General features: G+C 36.6%; 1 protein-coding gene across 2 annotated transcripts in view; it reads left to right on the top strand.

The window, feature by feature from the left end:
- Positions 1-883: 883 nt before the first annotated feature.
- LOC107094723 (sodium- and chloride-dependent GABA transporter 2-like) overlaps positions 884-16671 on the top strand; it is a 37583-nt gene continuing 21795 nt past the window's right edge. Inside the window, exon 1 of one of the 2 annotated variants that reach the window (XM_015390519.1) lies at positions 884-983. The gene's annotated coding sequence lies outside the window, so the exon portion shown is untranslated. Of the gene's footprint in view, positions 984-6571; positions 6698-16671 lie in introns of those variants that run through there. The other variant, XM_015390518.1, reaches the window with a different exon arrangement.

The raw sequence follows: 16671 nt of genomic DNA on the forward strand, positions 1-16671 counted from the left end.
CAACTTTTCTCTGTGTGAGTCTCTCAAGGTCGAACTCTGTTTCTTTTTGTTTTACTTTCTATTAATCTTAACATATTCTTATGGTGTACTTTGGATTATTTTTCTGATGCATAGTTTGCTGAATCATTGGTTTGTGAACTGATGGCTGGTCTTTCTCCATCAGGATCGTGGCTACAGTCATAATGTATGGTTCCGTTACATAAGGGCTGCCACCTCTAGGTTTAAATGCAGCCATGATGTTATTCCACGATATGACAACTATGGTCTCGTGAGATAGGCTTTGGTTAGGTTTTATTATTGTTGTTGTTTTTCTGTATTGTTTGTGCCTCAGAGCTCCTATTTTGATGTCATTTCACCCAGTCTCTTTGTTATTTAGTCAAACGCACCTTAACTAATGCAGGGCTTAAGGTGTTGTTTTGGGTTTGTCATATTTAGATTGAGGCATGTGGCATTGTTGCCTTTATATCACAAATGTTAGAGAGGATCTATGTAAAAGATTTCTTAAGTCTGGCTTTAAGCGAAAATGGAAATTAAAGCTGAGAAGGTGGTTAATCACAGCCAATTTTTATCTTAAAATTAAAACCCATTGCTTTTTTTCTGTGAGTCTTTCTTTTTAACAAATAAAATAATTGTTTGAAACTATATTTTACGTTTATTCAGCCTATGTTGAATGAAAATCTGGTTGATTTGAAATATTTGCATATGACAGCAGAAAAAGTCTGTTTATCCTCTTTTTGAAAAAACTGATTTCTTAAAAAAAAAATGCCTTGGTCAAAAATAATGGCAAACAACGCTAATAGTGTAAGTTGTCATCATGAACAATATTAGTCATCCAGTGAGAAATATGCTCATTGGAGCAAAAACCACTGTTGTCATCTCTGTCCTTTTGCTTCAGCAGCTCTTAATCTGAGGCTCCTCCCACATGAGTACACCTGTCATGTCCTCGGAGCCAATTCAGTCATTTCTCAGGACTCCACAGTTAGGTAAGTAAGCAATTCTTTCTTACCTAACAAAGGGTTAGATGTAAACTTTAATCATGTAAAATAAGAAAAAAAAAAAAAGAAAAACAGAGCCCAACTGTACATTTTGAGCTTATTTGCTCCTCCCACCTGATGTGGGTATTTATTACTCCTCTAGCCCTGACTGTCTATTTGTTTACTGCCTAGGAGAAATAGAGCCGTATCAGGTTACTACCGGTAGGAGCAACAGAAATATGTGCACGTGTTTCTGTTTTCCTTAAAATTTTTATAATTTAATTGAAATTTAAGAAAAATTCACCATTTCTTTTGGTGGGTGATTTCTTTGAGAGCAGTGTGCCCTCGGCAGTGTATGTTTAGTTGGACATCAATATAGAAAATACTTAATAAAGCATAAAAAAATGCTTTACCTTAGAGTCTAAAGAGTTTCCATAACAGTTTATATGATATAACTTTAATTTTGTTAAAGGTCTTGCTTCACAACCAGGCTTATGCAAAGTGCTGAGTCATGGTGAGAACAAAGATAAATTGCCTGCAGTGTAATTCTTTTATATCCGCATTTCAACCACTTTTTTGAACACCTGCATAGATCACATGTTACAAAACCTTCATGATTAGCCTTTACAGTTTGGCCTAATCTTCTTTTCATCTGGTTGAACAGGTTTTCATCCATGTCTACTTCACCACACTCACATGTTCACACCAGAAAACCAGATTAGCAGCAGATTTACAATTAAAGAGCTTCACAGCTTAGAACTTTTCTGATACTTTCAGAGTTTGGACTCAAAAATAAAACTTTTTTTAATGAGGGCTTTATGTGGCGATGAAACAAAATGTAAAGAGTGATTGTAAAAATGATTTTTAGATCATCTATGCAGCTCATCATATGGTGAAAAATCAGGAATTTTACATCCCAGCATCATGCTTTGGTTTTAAATATATATATTCAATAGCAACTGGAACAGTCAGGTAGATAGAGCAATTCTTAATAAAAACCTGGAAGGAGATTTTGTCAAGATATAAAGACTTTAGCTAATATTCATGCTTTTAAATGGCCCAGTTAAGGTCCAGACCCTGAATCCAATTAAAGCCGGGCATACATTGCATGATTTTTTCAATCGTTGCATGCATCTAAAGCTTAAACAATACGACAAAACTCTCTAAAAGTTCACAGCTCACAATGTGCGACCAGACACTCTGATGCGATCTACCTGCTCACACTGTACGTCTAAAAACCATGTCAGACTCAGCTCCGCGGTAAGATGGCGCTACACGGACTCGTCTATCCGGAAGCCAAACGACTAGAAGAGGGAAATTAAGTTCACTAGAGAGAAACGCGTTGCCTTGGCAATTTGTGCAATCGTGTGTGCTGAAAGCTCTAAAAACAAAGGGCAACGTATTTGGACAAATTCATGGCTGAGCAAACGTGGCTACTACGGTCTATCAATTTCACGGAAAGACCTCAATTTCACTCACACCCCCACCATGCTTTTTTGTTGTCGTCTGAGAGGAAGAAGAAGAATCCTTGTTTGCGCATGCCCACTGAGCAATTTGCCCATGACGGCCAAATGAAAATCAAACATATTTGATTTTTTCCCGACCTTACGATTCCGACGAGGTGGTCGTGAGTTGCTGATCACCCCTCGTTACAAATTTTTGGGCTATGCTTTTTTGGCACAGTGGTTAGCGTGCATGACCCATGTATGTAGGCCTTAGCCCTCAACATGGCCGACAAGGATTCGAATCCAACCTGTGGTCCTTCGCAGCATTTATCTCCCCCTCTCTCAGACCCCATTTTCTGTTGGTACACTGTACAAAAAACGATTCAATAGTGCTGTAAAAACTAGTGTTGCGCCGATGCCATTTTTTGGCCCCGATACCTGGCTGTGCAGTATTGGCCGATACCGATACCATAATAATGTAAAATAATTGCCATCATGGCTTTGTCAAGCTGCTGCCTACCTTTGTGAAGCAGGAAAAAATCTAATACAAAGTGAAACCAGTAGAACTTTTTATTGCCTACCAGGAGTGGGTGACAATAGTTTAATAAACTTTTGGCTCTCAAAATGGTATCGGTGCCCTATTTGTTGGTACTTGCCGATACCGATACCACCATTTTAGGGCAGTATCGGGGCCCTGTCCGATACTGGTATCGGTATCGGTGCAACACTAGTAAAAACCTTTAAAAAAAAAAAGAAGCTGTCAAAATAATATAATCAAATAATACCAAATTACAAATAACTCAAACACTTGTCAGATTGGCATTTAAAGAAGCTAAGGAATATGATTTTACTTTCACTTCAGAATCATGCACAATCTAATGTTTACAAAAGTAAATGAAACCGTAACCTTTGAAGGTGAAAAGTGTAAAACTTGAAAAGTTTCAAGTGATATGAAACTTTTAAAAGACACTATGACACAGTTTCCCAGCTCTGCAGAATAATTTGTAATAATCAAAAAGCTGTAATTAAAGTCATAGTAGCATTTAATTGGCCACCATGTGTGCAACCTCTCTGTTTTGCCAGCAATATATTCATGTTCACCTAAAGACCTGTGTCTCCCGGTTTGTGCTGATGCAGACTGATGTCATTTTAGTTGCAGCTCCCGGGGTTTATTCTGAGACTGTGTTTGGCTTATGGGACTTTGTAACGGCTGCCAGAGATGACCACGGATGTTTCCAAGCCTCTCATGCAATTTGACCGCATATGCTGAGGCAGCATCTTAGATTTAGCTTCTTACGTTCAGGAAGTTAAGTTTTGTCACCAGATTGAGGTGGGACTTTCACTTGTTAAGCAGCCTCCCACTTTTTTTTATAAATGGCCTGCTCCTGGCAGAAACATTATAACTGGAAGCCACATTTTGGTCTGATGCTATTTTGTGTTTATGACAGCTGTCTGTTTCATAATGTGCTAATGTAGTCGTACCAGGCTGGGTGGGACGGTTTAAAGTGTCACTTCCTCAATACAGAAGCACAGTTGGATCACACAATTAGACTGACTATGGTTATAACTACTGCAGTGCATTCTCAACATCATCCCTGTTATTTTGTGTTCAGGCCAACTCATTCATGTGGCTTATCTGCATGTGGAGAGGTGGTGTCGACATGTCTGTTATCAAACTGGTCAGTCAACACAGATTCAGGCTTATCTATGTGGAATGGGCAGCGTTGATAGAGGATAATTAATCACAAGGGAAGAATAGCTATAGTGTTGTTTAAAAGTATTTCCCTATAACATTTCTTCCTCCTTTTCTTTGTCAAAAATGTTTTGGGTCCTACAATTTGTTAATCTTCGAAGAACAAAAATGAATCTTTGAAAAAAAAAAAAACCTTCCCAACAAGCCCCGGTTGTAAGGTCATAAATGAACTGTGGTTAAACAAATTTCCATGAAAGCTGAGCTGCCATACCTGACCTGAAGAACACAGAAATGCTTTGGATTGTACCTGTTTGACAACATGAAGTAAAAGAAGCTTAAAACCTACATGTAGCAGTGTAGCAAAGCCATTTTAAAGCTATTAGCACCACAAAGGAAGTAAATACGGAAGAGTGGTTCATCTTTGGACACGTGGCCTGCATAAAAGATTAGACAGAGTGCAGATGCACATCGGTTTAGGTCAGGGGTCAGCAAACAGTGGCTTCAGAGCAGCCAGTGGCTTTTTGAACCCTCTACCATGGCTCTAATGGTGGCTAAAAATAATAAATAAGCCAACTAATGCTTTGGAATACATTAAGATAGCAAATACCAGCCTTACGAGCTTTAAAAGCATTTCAAAAGCATTTATTTAAAACACAGATGATCTGAGTAGCAGCGGTTAAGGCGTCTATAACAGGAACCTCTAAAAGAGTGAAACACAGGTTAGGGACAACGATAATGGATGAATATGAGCACGTAAGTCACTAACCTGGTTTGACAGTTCAGTCCGTGCACAGAGAAAAAGGGTGATTCTAGCCGGTCGGCTGAACAGACGCAGTGGATTTTGCCAGAGAGTTCAGAGAGCCTAGAAGGCTGCAGAACTGACAGGAGATCAGATCGGAGCTGACGAAGGAAGATGGGAAAATCCACAGGGCAAAGTCAAGAAGCAGATCTAGGTCCAGTCCACAGAAGAATCCAACAGGAGTCTGAAGACAGGCAGGGAAAACTGATCAGACAGGGGCAGTCAGGCTCAAAGGTCCAAATACAGAAACCGATCAGGCAATCAGAACACTATAGAAACACCAGCTAGAGATAATAAGAATAATCTGGCCCTGAAGACTGGATCCAAGCACCTTAAATAGAGGCATGAGCAGATGGATCAGATGAGAGGTATTGAGCAAATGAGCAGAGTTAGACAGGTGAATGGAATGACTAATTAAGCCAGTCATCAGTGCCAAGATCATAACAATGCTTCTTTCTTACCAAATATTTCATGTTTTGTCTTTTTTTAAAGCTTAAAAGTATATTTAAAAAAAAGCTTTTGGTAATATGATATGACACCTAGAAAACCTAGGGATTCAAATATGGCAAAAATAATAAGTAATAATAAGTTGTGTTTTATTAATATTTAATGCTAAATTATTTTTATTAATCACCAATAAGAAACGGAAAGAGGGACAGGAAGAACAGAAAGTATCATTAAAAATATGCCATAAAAAAACAGTCACACATGATGCAGGGTAGGATGATGCCCAGAGGACTTAATAGACTGACTCACGAATTCTAGCTGTTTGTGACTTTATATTCAATCCTATTTAGGTAATACAGCAGGACAATGATTAGAAAACACTCATCTGAATGGCTAAAATGGCCCAGCTAAAGTCCCAACTTTTATTAGACTGAGATGATGAGCAGGTCCTCAAAATAGGCTCTTTGTTTTCAGAAACCCTTTCAAAAGGGCAGAACACTTTCTTTCTTTTATTAACACAGTTTTTCTTCCCTGATCCCATTTCCAATAAAGATTTCTCCCTCTTAATGATTCAGATCGTTATTTAAAACAATATATTTCATTATAACTGAATAAGTAAAATGAGGAATCCATTCGATAGTGATTCATCAGTTTATTAATCTTCAAGGATGAAAACTATTCATCATTTTTTTTTTACGTTTCCAAATTTTTATCCTAAACCTTTTTGCTTTCAGTGAAAGCAGCAGAGGGGGTTATTAGTCAGGGTTTTCAGATAATCCTCCCTCGCTTTCTTCTTTTAGGCAATTGCATCCGAGAATGTAAAGATCTAGGAGCTTCAGGCAGATTAGATGGATTAATTACCACACATCTGACATACTGGCTAAAGGCCTGACTTCTTCACTCATCCAAATTTTCTTTGAGTCTCTAAAGCACTAGTGGCGATAAACTTTATTCCAGTAAATCAAAGATGTGTTGCTTTTACAATGTGTTGCAAAATTGCCAGTGCTATATAATGGCACATTTATAGAGCTTTAGCGAAAAGATTAAAGCTTTTGCTTTAGGGTATGAGTCCTCATGAGTCAACCACGCAGACTTGCACAAGTCCCGTGATATGATGATTTAGACCCCCGACTTAAGGCTCAGTGATCAACAGGAATCCGGCTTTGTTTAGAGCTCTGAAGTCTGCCTAAGAGTCTGGTTCATAACAAGCCGAGGCTGGATGAGCGAGGTAGAGACGGGGTCGGACCCACTTCTCTGTGAAAAGATCAGGATGAGCAGGGTCTCAATTAATACGGCTCATTACGCCACCGTCTCTAGGGTTTACTGAGAATTCACAGAGGTAAGTTCAACATGAGGACAAGATTGTTTCTCAGTTTTTAGCTACAAACTGTCATGTTATTTTCTACAGGTGACTTTATCTCATATTACCCAAATTGTTATCTGTTATCTCATTCTTTCTCACAGCTCTTTAGACTTACAAGACTCTGAGTCTCGAGGAATTTCTACAATGCCTTTTATTGGGTATTTATAGAGCCGCAATGAATTAGCTTGGAATGAATGTGTGTCCCTTTATTACCAACTTTCAGTTTTTATTAGTTTTAACACTAAAGATAAAGATGTGTCACCTGGAATGTGTAAATACCGGACTTTATAATGTCTGAACTTTGTTGCTTTGATCAGTTTTAGCCCTTCTATAAAACAAATTATATCTTATTTGCCATTTAAACTTAGATCAGCTGAAAATGCTTACAGTAACTTAAACCAGATTTTATCTATCATCAGTTTAAGGCACTTGGTTTTTAATTTTGATTCCTTCCCCTGTTTCTTAAAGGTCTATTCTTGTGCATATAAAGCAGGAAAAGATTTAAACCTAGCGCTTTTGAATTTAACTTTTGTATTAGCTCATGATTTATTCTGAAAGGCTGCAGTTGGGTTTACATTGTACAGTTACTCATAAATTGTATTATAGTTCCACCTTTATAAGATCCATGGCCATTTTCCACTACTCTCTTGTTTGTCCTAAATATCTCTGAAACAAAGAAATTTGACTTCTATAAGAACATTGTAGGCTTTTTTTTTAAGTCGGCTGACAATCACTGTGTGGTAACCAGTGGGCCGACATGTTTGCATGATGGCAGGTTAAGCAGAGGCTTGTTATTCATAAAAAAGGTGATGATTAATGTGGCAGGAAGTGTTGTGCCAACAGTGATTTCACCATGAGAAACATGCACTAAAAGCCAAATAGAATAGAATAGAAAACCCCTTTATTGTCCCACAATGGGAAAATGTTGGTGTTACAGCATCAAAAGGTTATAGTAGAAGTGGTCACACAATGCGGACCTTAGAAAAGTGTATAAAAATAACAGGTAGGAAAATAAAATAGAGTATTATACTCTAAAGTTTACAATATAAAACTCTGTATTTGGAGCATTTAAAAAACAATAACAGCTATGGACATTTTTACAGTATTGGAAATGTGAAAAATAGCAGCAACACCAGAGATGTGCAAAAAAAATGAGAGCAGCATGTTATTTAACAGACCAAGGTAGAAACTGTGCAAAAATCAGCATGAATGTAGCAACTTATTGAGGTTGTTGGGAAGAGTGGTGGTTATAAAGTCTCCAAGCTGCTGGGAGGAAGGATCTGTGATAACACTCCCTGGTGCATTCAGGGTGCAGCAGTCTGTCATTGAAGGAGCTCACCAGTTCTGCAGCAGCTTCATGCATGGGGTGGTGGACATGATCCAACAGAAATATGCAAAGTCTTTCCGGCTGGAGAAACTATCTGATAGGAAAATAGGAAACTGGTGTAAAATATGTCAGATTTCTTAAATCACAATAATGGTTTTTATTCTGATGCTTTATAAGTTTGTACTATGTCTATTTCCAAAAACAATCATCAACTTTTATGTAAAATATTTTAACAGCTAACATGGGCAGTGACAGCCTAGTGGTTAGGGCATTGCGTTTGGAATCCAGAGGTTTTGAGTTCAAACCCCACTTCAGCAGACTGCCACTCTGGGTCCCTGAGCAAGACCCTTCACCCCACACTGCTCCCTGGGTGCCGCACAATGGCAGCCCACTGCTCCCCAAGGGGTATGGGTTAAATGCAGAGAGTTAATTTTATTGCTCTGTACTTGTGACAGTGTAATGACAATTAAAAACATTTTTTTTAAAAACATAAAAATGTCCAGTTACATAAAGTAACTTTTTGTATTTTTCACTATTATATTTTTTTAAATACCACTCATATTACCAGTTAGCTTTAGCCATAGGGACCCACAAAACTGTCATGTGTTATCTTCTGAAATATAAGTATAATTTATTTAAAAAGTACATTTTAATGAACATCATTATAAAATGTATATCTATGGATTAAATGCATCATTCTGCCTTCTACAAATGAACTTTTTCTTAAATTTAAAACAAGGGTATTCCTATAAAATCCTTGTCTTTCTTTTACTGTAACATGCTTGTTGGTTAAGATGTTTAAAACAGTTAAAACCACTTAACTGTTTACCTACTGAGGATGTGAGAAGCAAACTGAGGAAAGACTTGAGGAATTAGAGCTCTAAAGCTGACCACACCAGGAAGTTTCAATAAGAAAGGCTTCGACTGTATAGGCTTGGTAATATTTGTGTTGGAAGAAGAGTTGGGTTTTTCTTTGTGCTCAGTTTAGAACATTATAAAATCCCAGTGTTTATAAGAATTGTATTTAGAAAGCAGATGATTAAAGCTTTAGGTTAGAGATTCTGGCCAATAATAAATCTGACAACTTTTGCATGTGTACAAACAGGTTTAGCATAATGTAAACAGAGGAAGTAGCTGAGTCTCTTGACTGCGTGCCACTCTCCTGTTACGCTTAAGAGCTTATTCTTTCTGTTGACGTTGTATAATTCCTAAACAAACAGATATTCATGCTGAATAATGGCTAGGAGCGCAGCCACTGCATGACTTTTCTCTGAATTGATGTGTTTTGTCACGGTGATTCAGCAACTTTTTAACTGCTCAACACGTTTAAAGTAACCAATGAGATGACATAATTTTATCTTCTCACATACTGAAGGTACTGAGCTTACATCTATTTACATGATTTTCCAAATGATTTATAGCGTATCAGTTCCTTTGGGGTTGCAACCACTTATTTGGACAACTGCAAAAGAACAGCTGGATTTCAACAGTATTTAGGTCTGCAAATACTTATAACCAAAAACTGTCTAATTAGCTAATAGCTCTAACTATTAAGTAGAGAGTTAATGGCCGTATTAATGGCCTCACAGATTTTATTCTTAACTTCTTTGCTTCTCTTGCCTGGGTTTAATACAAGCATTTCCAAAACGTAATACTGCTGCCACCATGTTTCACAGTAGGACGTCTAGGATGATATCCAGCATGAGTTTTGCACCACAGATAGCAAAATTTCCATTTTAGTCTGGTTACTGGTCTATCAAACAGCTTCTAGCAGGCTTTCAAACAGGATGCCTTGCATACTGTCTTCCAGAAAGGCCTTATCCATCCTGGTAACCGATTCTGAGCTGTACTGTATATCTGCATTTTCTCTGTTTCTCTGCTTTTTTCTAAACCTCTCAAGCTTTTTTCCAAACTTCTACTGAGGTTAAACTACAAACAGGTGGGAGTAGTTGACTTTGAGGTGAAGCTTGTAAAACTAGATTTCATTTACTGATATCAGGGAATAAAATAATGTAGGCTACACCTTTTGATTTTTTTTTGTAATGAATTTAAAAAGCATGCTTTAAATTTTTCATTTTAACAAATGCTTTGTTATATATATATATATATATATATATATATATATATATATATATATATATATATATATATATATATATATATCATACTATTTATTGTGTCAGAATCTTACTTTAAATCAAGGTAGTCTATGTCAAACAATGCTCTCTTATCCTGATGCAAACCTGCTCTCTGGAGGTAGGGGCTGGCTCCACATCGCTGTAATTTCCTATTCCCTGAAATATTTCTCTGTGGCCACGGTAATCACTTGTAGAGATTGTTTATGCACAGGCTTGTTAGCTTGCAGCTGGCAGCCAGGTCAGGTTACAATGAGCCAGTTGGCAGGTGTTTGGTATCTTGTTTTTAACTGCTAAGCCAGGAGTCATACTAAACCTGACACCTGCTTTTCAAATCAACCCTGATCCCAGAACTTAAACAGAGTAATTTTGCTCAGTTATATAGATGCAACCTATATGTACAAGAATTTTATGGCTAAAATTTCTAACCTTTGCAGCTAGAATGAAATTTGGACACGTTTGGTCTAAAGCTGCAACTTTTAAAAAGGTTCTTGATATTTATCCTTATGTATGTAGGCAACTTAAACCTTTGTTGAAAACTTCTAAAATATAATATTACACACTGTTAGACTTGAACATTAGTATGAGTGGTTTTATTTTCCATATTGGCCAAATAATAAATGAGATAGAAATAAAGGTACTTGTTAAGTCATGTCAGTTCTTTGAAGTATGGGGGTTGTTTTTGATGCTCTTCTGCTTTAAATAGTCTTTTGGGACTGGGAGTAAGGGTGTGAACGTCACAGTTTCCTGTTAAGTCTGTGTTGGGGGCATTACATTTGCCTTGACATAACTATTTCCTTTTATTCTTTGTTTATATTTAAGAAAAAACTATCTGGGAATTAAATGTCAATGCACTGAGTTCCCCCAAATGATTAGAAAAATATTAACTTTTTAGATTCAGTCTTAGGAGATAAGAGAATCTCTACCATTTCAGATAGAATGTAGTGTAAAATTATTAATTGTATTATTGGATTATTTCTGGTTTATTTGATTAGCTCCTACAGTTCTGTTGCAGTGACACATGGTTTAACAATGAACCAATTCTTTGTTGTTATTGTCATGTAAGAGGTGGATTCATTTTATGAATTACAGTAATGATTTTGTTTCTAAATATGTTTAACATTGTAAAGTATGGTAGAGGACCTGTGATGCAGTGAGACAGTTTTTCTCTCTGATATCAGATTTCAGATTTGTTTCTCTTGCGTCTCGCTGCAGGGTAATGATCCAAAACTAAAACAAAATAATCCAATCTGCGCAGCAGTGCTACAAAAACCAACATATAAGCTTGTCAACCACAGCTTATGCAAACAGCACAAATCATTGCTGCCACATCCTGAGCATGATGACAAGTCAGTTGCGACGTGATTCTTTGCCAATATCAAGCTTTAAGTTTGGATTGTGCTCCTTTATTTGGAAATTAGCATACGAAAACTGTCCAGAAGCATCATCAGGGCTGAATTTGTCACCCTAAAATCTGAAGTTCAGACTCCTCCTTTTTTTTTTTTCCTTTGCAAAACATGAGGATGTTAAACATGCCAGAGGAATGCTAATGGGAGTTTCTTAACACCTATGACTGTATATCAGTGACCCAGTGGCTTTGGTACCAGACATCAATAAAACTATGCTTAGAGAGTGAGTACGCCAACACCTTGTCTTAGTTAAATCCATGGTAGCGCCTCCACAGAGACTACAGTCTGTTTGTTTTTGCTTTTTTTCTAAAAAGTAGAACAATAGGGACTGTATTAAAGGCCTCTTGATGCCGGGGGTTATTTCACCCCAGGGAATTCAGGCATTTGCATTTAGAGAGGCTGCCTATGGAGAGCACAGTTGTAGAAAGAATTCAAACCTTGTTGAGACTTTTTACCACTTCCTGGCTTTTGACCTTTAACCTTTAGACTTCCTTTGTTTAAAAGCTTTAAACTAATGACTATGTCTGAAATAAAATTAGATCAATTTCTTTTTTTTTTTTGGTAGTTAACTGCAACATCTTGTCTTTAGCTTGATGGATGTCAGGTATTTTGTGAATTTATTACAGCTGCTTGCACAAATCATGTAAGCTCTAAATAGATAGGTGGAAATGTAATTTATTTTCACATACATTTAATTAATATAGAAATATATATATAACAGCTTCAGCTATCCAGATTACTGGCTAAAACCTTTCACGTCTATTATCTTTAACTGGTTAAGAGAATTCTAAGCTTTAATTAAAGCATATTGGTTTTGGATATAATTAACCATTTCAACAGTACTAGAAACTTTTATAGTCATAATTCTTCTTCTGATAGATTAAATGATGAGAAACCTTTAGTTTTACTACAGGGGGCATTAGGAGTTTCCTTTAAAAACTAAACATGAACCTGACTTCACAGTGAATATATAAATGATTAATCATTATTTATCTTACATTTATTTAATAGGAATTGCTAGGGATGTGAATAAGTGTGATAAAGCTTGATTAGCCCACTAAGATGAAGATATTTTAAGGCTCTCAATCCGGTTAGTGAGTTTTGAGCATATTTTTGCTGCAGGTTCTCACATTTTAATGTCTTGTAAAGGAATAAATTATTTGATTTTTGGGGTTTTTTGCCTCTTAAGTGTTTGTTTTTCATACATACTCATGTTTTCATTTGGTTTACAGATGTAGGTTAAGAGTTTAAAATTGGTCAGTATCCTGTTTAATGATCACCTTTGCTTGTATGATATAAGCCTTGTGCTTATCTTAAACATGTATCACTATAACCATAAAGATAAGCTGCAAATAGACAGAACTAGATATCCTGTCCTTGTGGCCTTTTAAAATAGCTTTTGGCAAGAACAATTGATGGTAAAGTTCAAACAGCATAACAAAAGATTTGCAAGTAGTGCATGTCACATTTAAGGTCACTATGGAGTCGTATCCATATATGCTTGGAAACGGTTTTAGTTTCTTTTCTTTCTTTTTTTTAACTTACTGCATTATATTTCATTGATAGTTAATTACTGTGCATGTAAATAATGTGCATACTTTCAGCGTCCTTTTTTTTCATATCCACAGTTAAACTTGATGAAAGTTTCGGGAGTTTCAGCTCCTTAACTTATGCCATCCTCTTAAAAAGGAACCAAAAGTTATTGGACAGTTGGCACACAGACTGTTTCGATTTCAGTTGTGGGTGGTTGCTTCGTTATGTCTTTATCAGTTCAATGGATAAAAGGTCTACTGTTGAATTGAGGTATTGTGTTAGCATGTAGAGGATCTTGTTTTAAACAGACATGGGGTCGAAGGAGCAATCTAAGCAGGTATGACCAGGATGCAAGTGAAACAAAAGCAGAGAAAAGTGAAAAGGTCACCAAAATAAGAGTAGCAGAATATAAAGTTTGGGACCCTAAGAGAGAAAGAAATTTAAGCTCTATGTAAAACAACAGGGGTGAGCACAGAATAACAGAATATTTACACGGTGAAGAGAAAACTGGTCCCAACAGCCAACAAAGTGAACCGGGAGTAGACATCTCCACCAATAAACCTTATGGATAGCGGGACTGAAGTAGACTTTGTAAAAAAAAATAAAAATAAAAAAAAAAGAGAAGAGGAAACCTACATGATGATCTACAATAGTGATGGCAAGAGAAAAATAAAAAGAAGGAATAGAACATCTCATGATCATAAGCATGCCATAACTGCAAAGCATGACAGAGGCAGTGTCATGATGTGGACAGATTCAGCTACCTGTAGCCTCTTAACCCAATTCATTGTAAATTTTCCTTGTTAAAGAATTAATGTCTAGAAAGGCCGAAAAAGCTTTAAAAGGGAGGAAACTCAGCAGCTGATGAGGTTCTGGATTTCAACACTTCAGACTCTTATTGCAAGTAAAACGTTTTGTACCAAGAATTCCATTATTTTAGTTTATATTGCATAAAAAATCTTTATTAAAATTTTGTGTTAAACCCACTAATTTAGTGCTGAGTTACTGCTAACTCACTACTGCAGAACAGCTGATATTGATGATTGCGGTTCAGCAAAAGCCTGTTAATCAGTTATAAATGAAAATCAGCTGTTCTGAAGCAGGGGGGGGCACTAAAACCTGCAGGATCTAAAATGCTTGATTTAAAGTTCATTATAATAATATACAAAACCCTTTTTTTTTTTCTTTTTTTTAAAGGGTTCTGTTGCACAGTGTGTAATTATCCACCTATAACGTCTCCATCGTTTTACTCAGTTCTAGCGAATGAAACGAAAGCGGAATGTCTGAAACGTTGCAGTTGTCTAAAATCCACCAGAATTATTACAAATAGGCTGAATGGTGTCATTTTATCTGTTGGTTTGGCCGAGTCATTATCTTAGTCACACCTGAAACTGTTTTGGATTCAAACTGTTTTTCTCGAGGTGAAGATGGACTTAGAGAGTGTAACATCTTCTTATGCATTGTGAGACAAACCATTTGTGTGTTGCGCTGGAATAAGCTCTAATTGGAGCAGTCGAACCATGATACAATGTTCATAGGGAATTAAAGTCAACATCTCAGCCACCTGAGATTAAGCCAAAGCTCTGCTTCCTTTTAGTAATAACAAGGAATAATTTAAAAAGTGGTACTCGCTGGTTGCTAGTACTGGAAAAGGTTAGTGGTTTATCAAGGTTACGGTTCTCAGAAAGCATGAAGAGGATAATTAATTTCAGATTGCAAAAACAAATGGTTTACTCTTTCCCCGAGATGACTTTATTATCCTCAAGACTGGAGCCCAGACATGCATGACTGCACAGGTTACGCCACAAGCTCCTTTATGCAATGTGATTTATACTGCAAGTAATGTAGCCTAATTTGTTCATGCAGTGGAATGTGATTTTCTGAATGAAATCCATTGACCAGACTGTTAGCAAGAGGCTACGTCGTTTTACTAAAGCTATAAATGCATTGATGATTGAGCACAAGGAATGAGAGTCTGTTAAACACGCTTAAAGCTGCTTTAGACCTAAACTAAATGAGCGGGAGGGGATTGGACATGTTTAAGCTTTTGCTTCTTCCATCCCCTTTTCAAGCCATGCATATGTATTGTTTGTCATTAAATGTATTGTAAAATGTGTGCAGGTTTGAAGTACACTTTTTGAAATTAAAAATGAAATGAACTTTTAGAAACACTTACAGGCCAACAGTCTGCAGTCTATAGAATCAGGGACATATGAGTTTTTTTATCTCAAACTTTGGCTCACGAATAACAAAAATCCGTGGAAAGAGCTGTTTGTGTCCGACCATGCTGTTTAAGTGCAGCATTTGTAAAACAAATATATCCTCTGATATGACGACTTCTAGATAGGGCATATTAAATGAGGAAGGTTTTTTTTCATCTTGAAATCAGAAATATTTACATATCTTTTTATGTTTATAGTATAATACCTGCTTTGAATGGTTTGCTCTTTCAACTAACGGCATGTTTTATAGTCTCTATACTCAACAATTCATTGATTACTAATCAATTAATCACAATTAATTGTTTCAGCCCTAACTCCATGATAGATGGCGTAACTATCGGTAAGCAGAGACTGCAGTTGCTTAGGGGCCACCGACCTCATAAGGGCAATTGTGGACTAGGACATCTCTTTGCAGATGTAATGGTGCGAAAAATTCCTCTTAAACCCACCTGATACTGGGTTGATAGATCGGACCGTATTTATACCGCAACACATCTCAAATTTCAACATGATGGTGAGCCGTTTAAACATGACACCAATATCAAATCAGACAGTGTTACTTTGAATTACTATGTTAATAACTGTGTATAGTTCATTAGACGGTTGGTAAAAAAATACACTCATATAATATGTTTCAAACCGCAAACAAGATCTTAAAAGAACAATGCATTTGAGCATGTTATTTTTTAAACTACGAATTGGAATTATAGTAATCAAGAGCGTAGATTAAAACCATAACCGTTACGTACGATGTGTTAGCGACGGGTGGGGTGGGTGTGTTTGTGTAGGGGGGGTGTTGAACTTCATTTGGTGGCCACACAGATAATGTTGCTTACGGGCCTGTTGTTGTGTCGTTACGCCATTGTCCATGATCCTGAACAAAATTACTAGAATTTTCAGCTCTAAGAAAGGCATGATGTTGACTTTTTTGCTATTTATTTTTATACACATTGCCTCATGGCTATGAAGCATTTTTGTTAGCGGAACAGCTAAAGCTGTGACGCATCCATGTGATATAAACCATTGAGTGGCTAAATTCGGTAAGTTTTGCTGTCACAACATATTCATTATATAACATGAATTGATAACAAATGAAAATAAAATATAACCAGTTAAATGATTTTTGGTAATTAGTAAAAGAAATAACATATAGAGCAGTGAATAAGAATATAAGAATAAGAAAATTCTAGAAGATTTAGATTCAGGTTTCTGTGGTTCTATCAGCACAACTGCTAAACAGTGTCCAGAAGAGAGACATTGTTGCATAGGAACAAAACACTACTAGTTGTTTTGGCACAGCACTTGCATAATGGGAAGAGAAATG

This window comes from Cyprinodon variegatus, unplaced genomic scaffold (assembly GCF_000732505.1).
Source record: "Cyprinodon variegatus isolate N-32 unplaced genomic scaffold, C_variegatus-1.0 Scaffold503, whole genome shotgun sequence".
NCBI classification, from domain to species: Eukaryota; Metazoa; Chordata; class Actinopteri; order Cyprinodontiformes; family Cyprinodontidae; genus Cyprinodon; species Cyprinodon variegatus.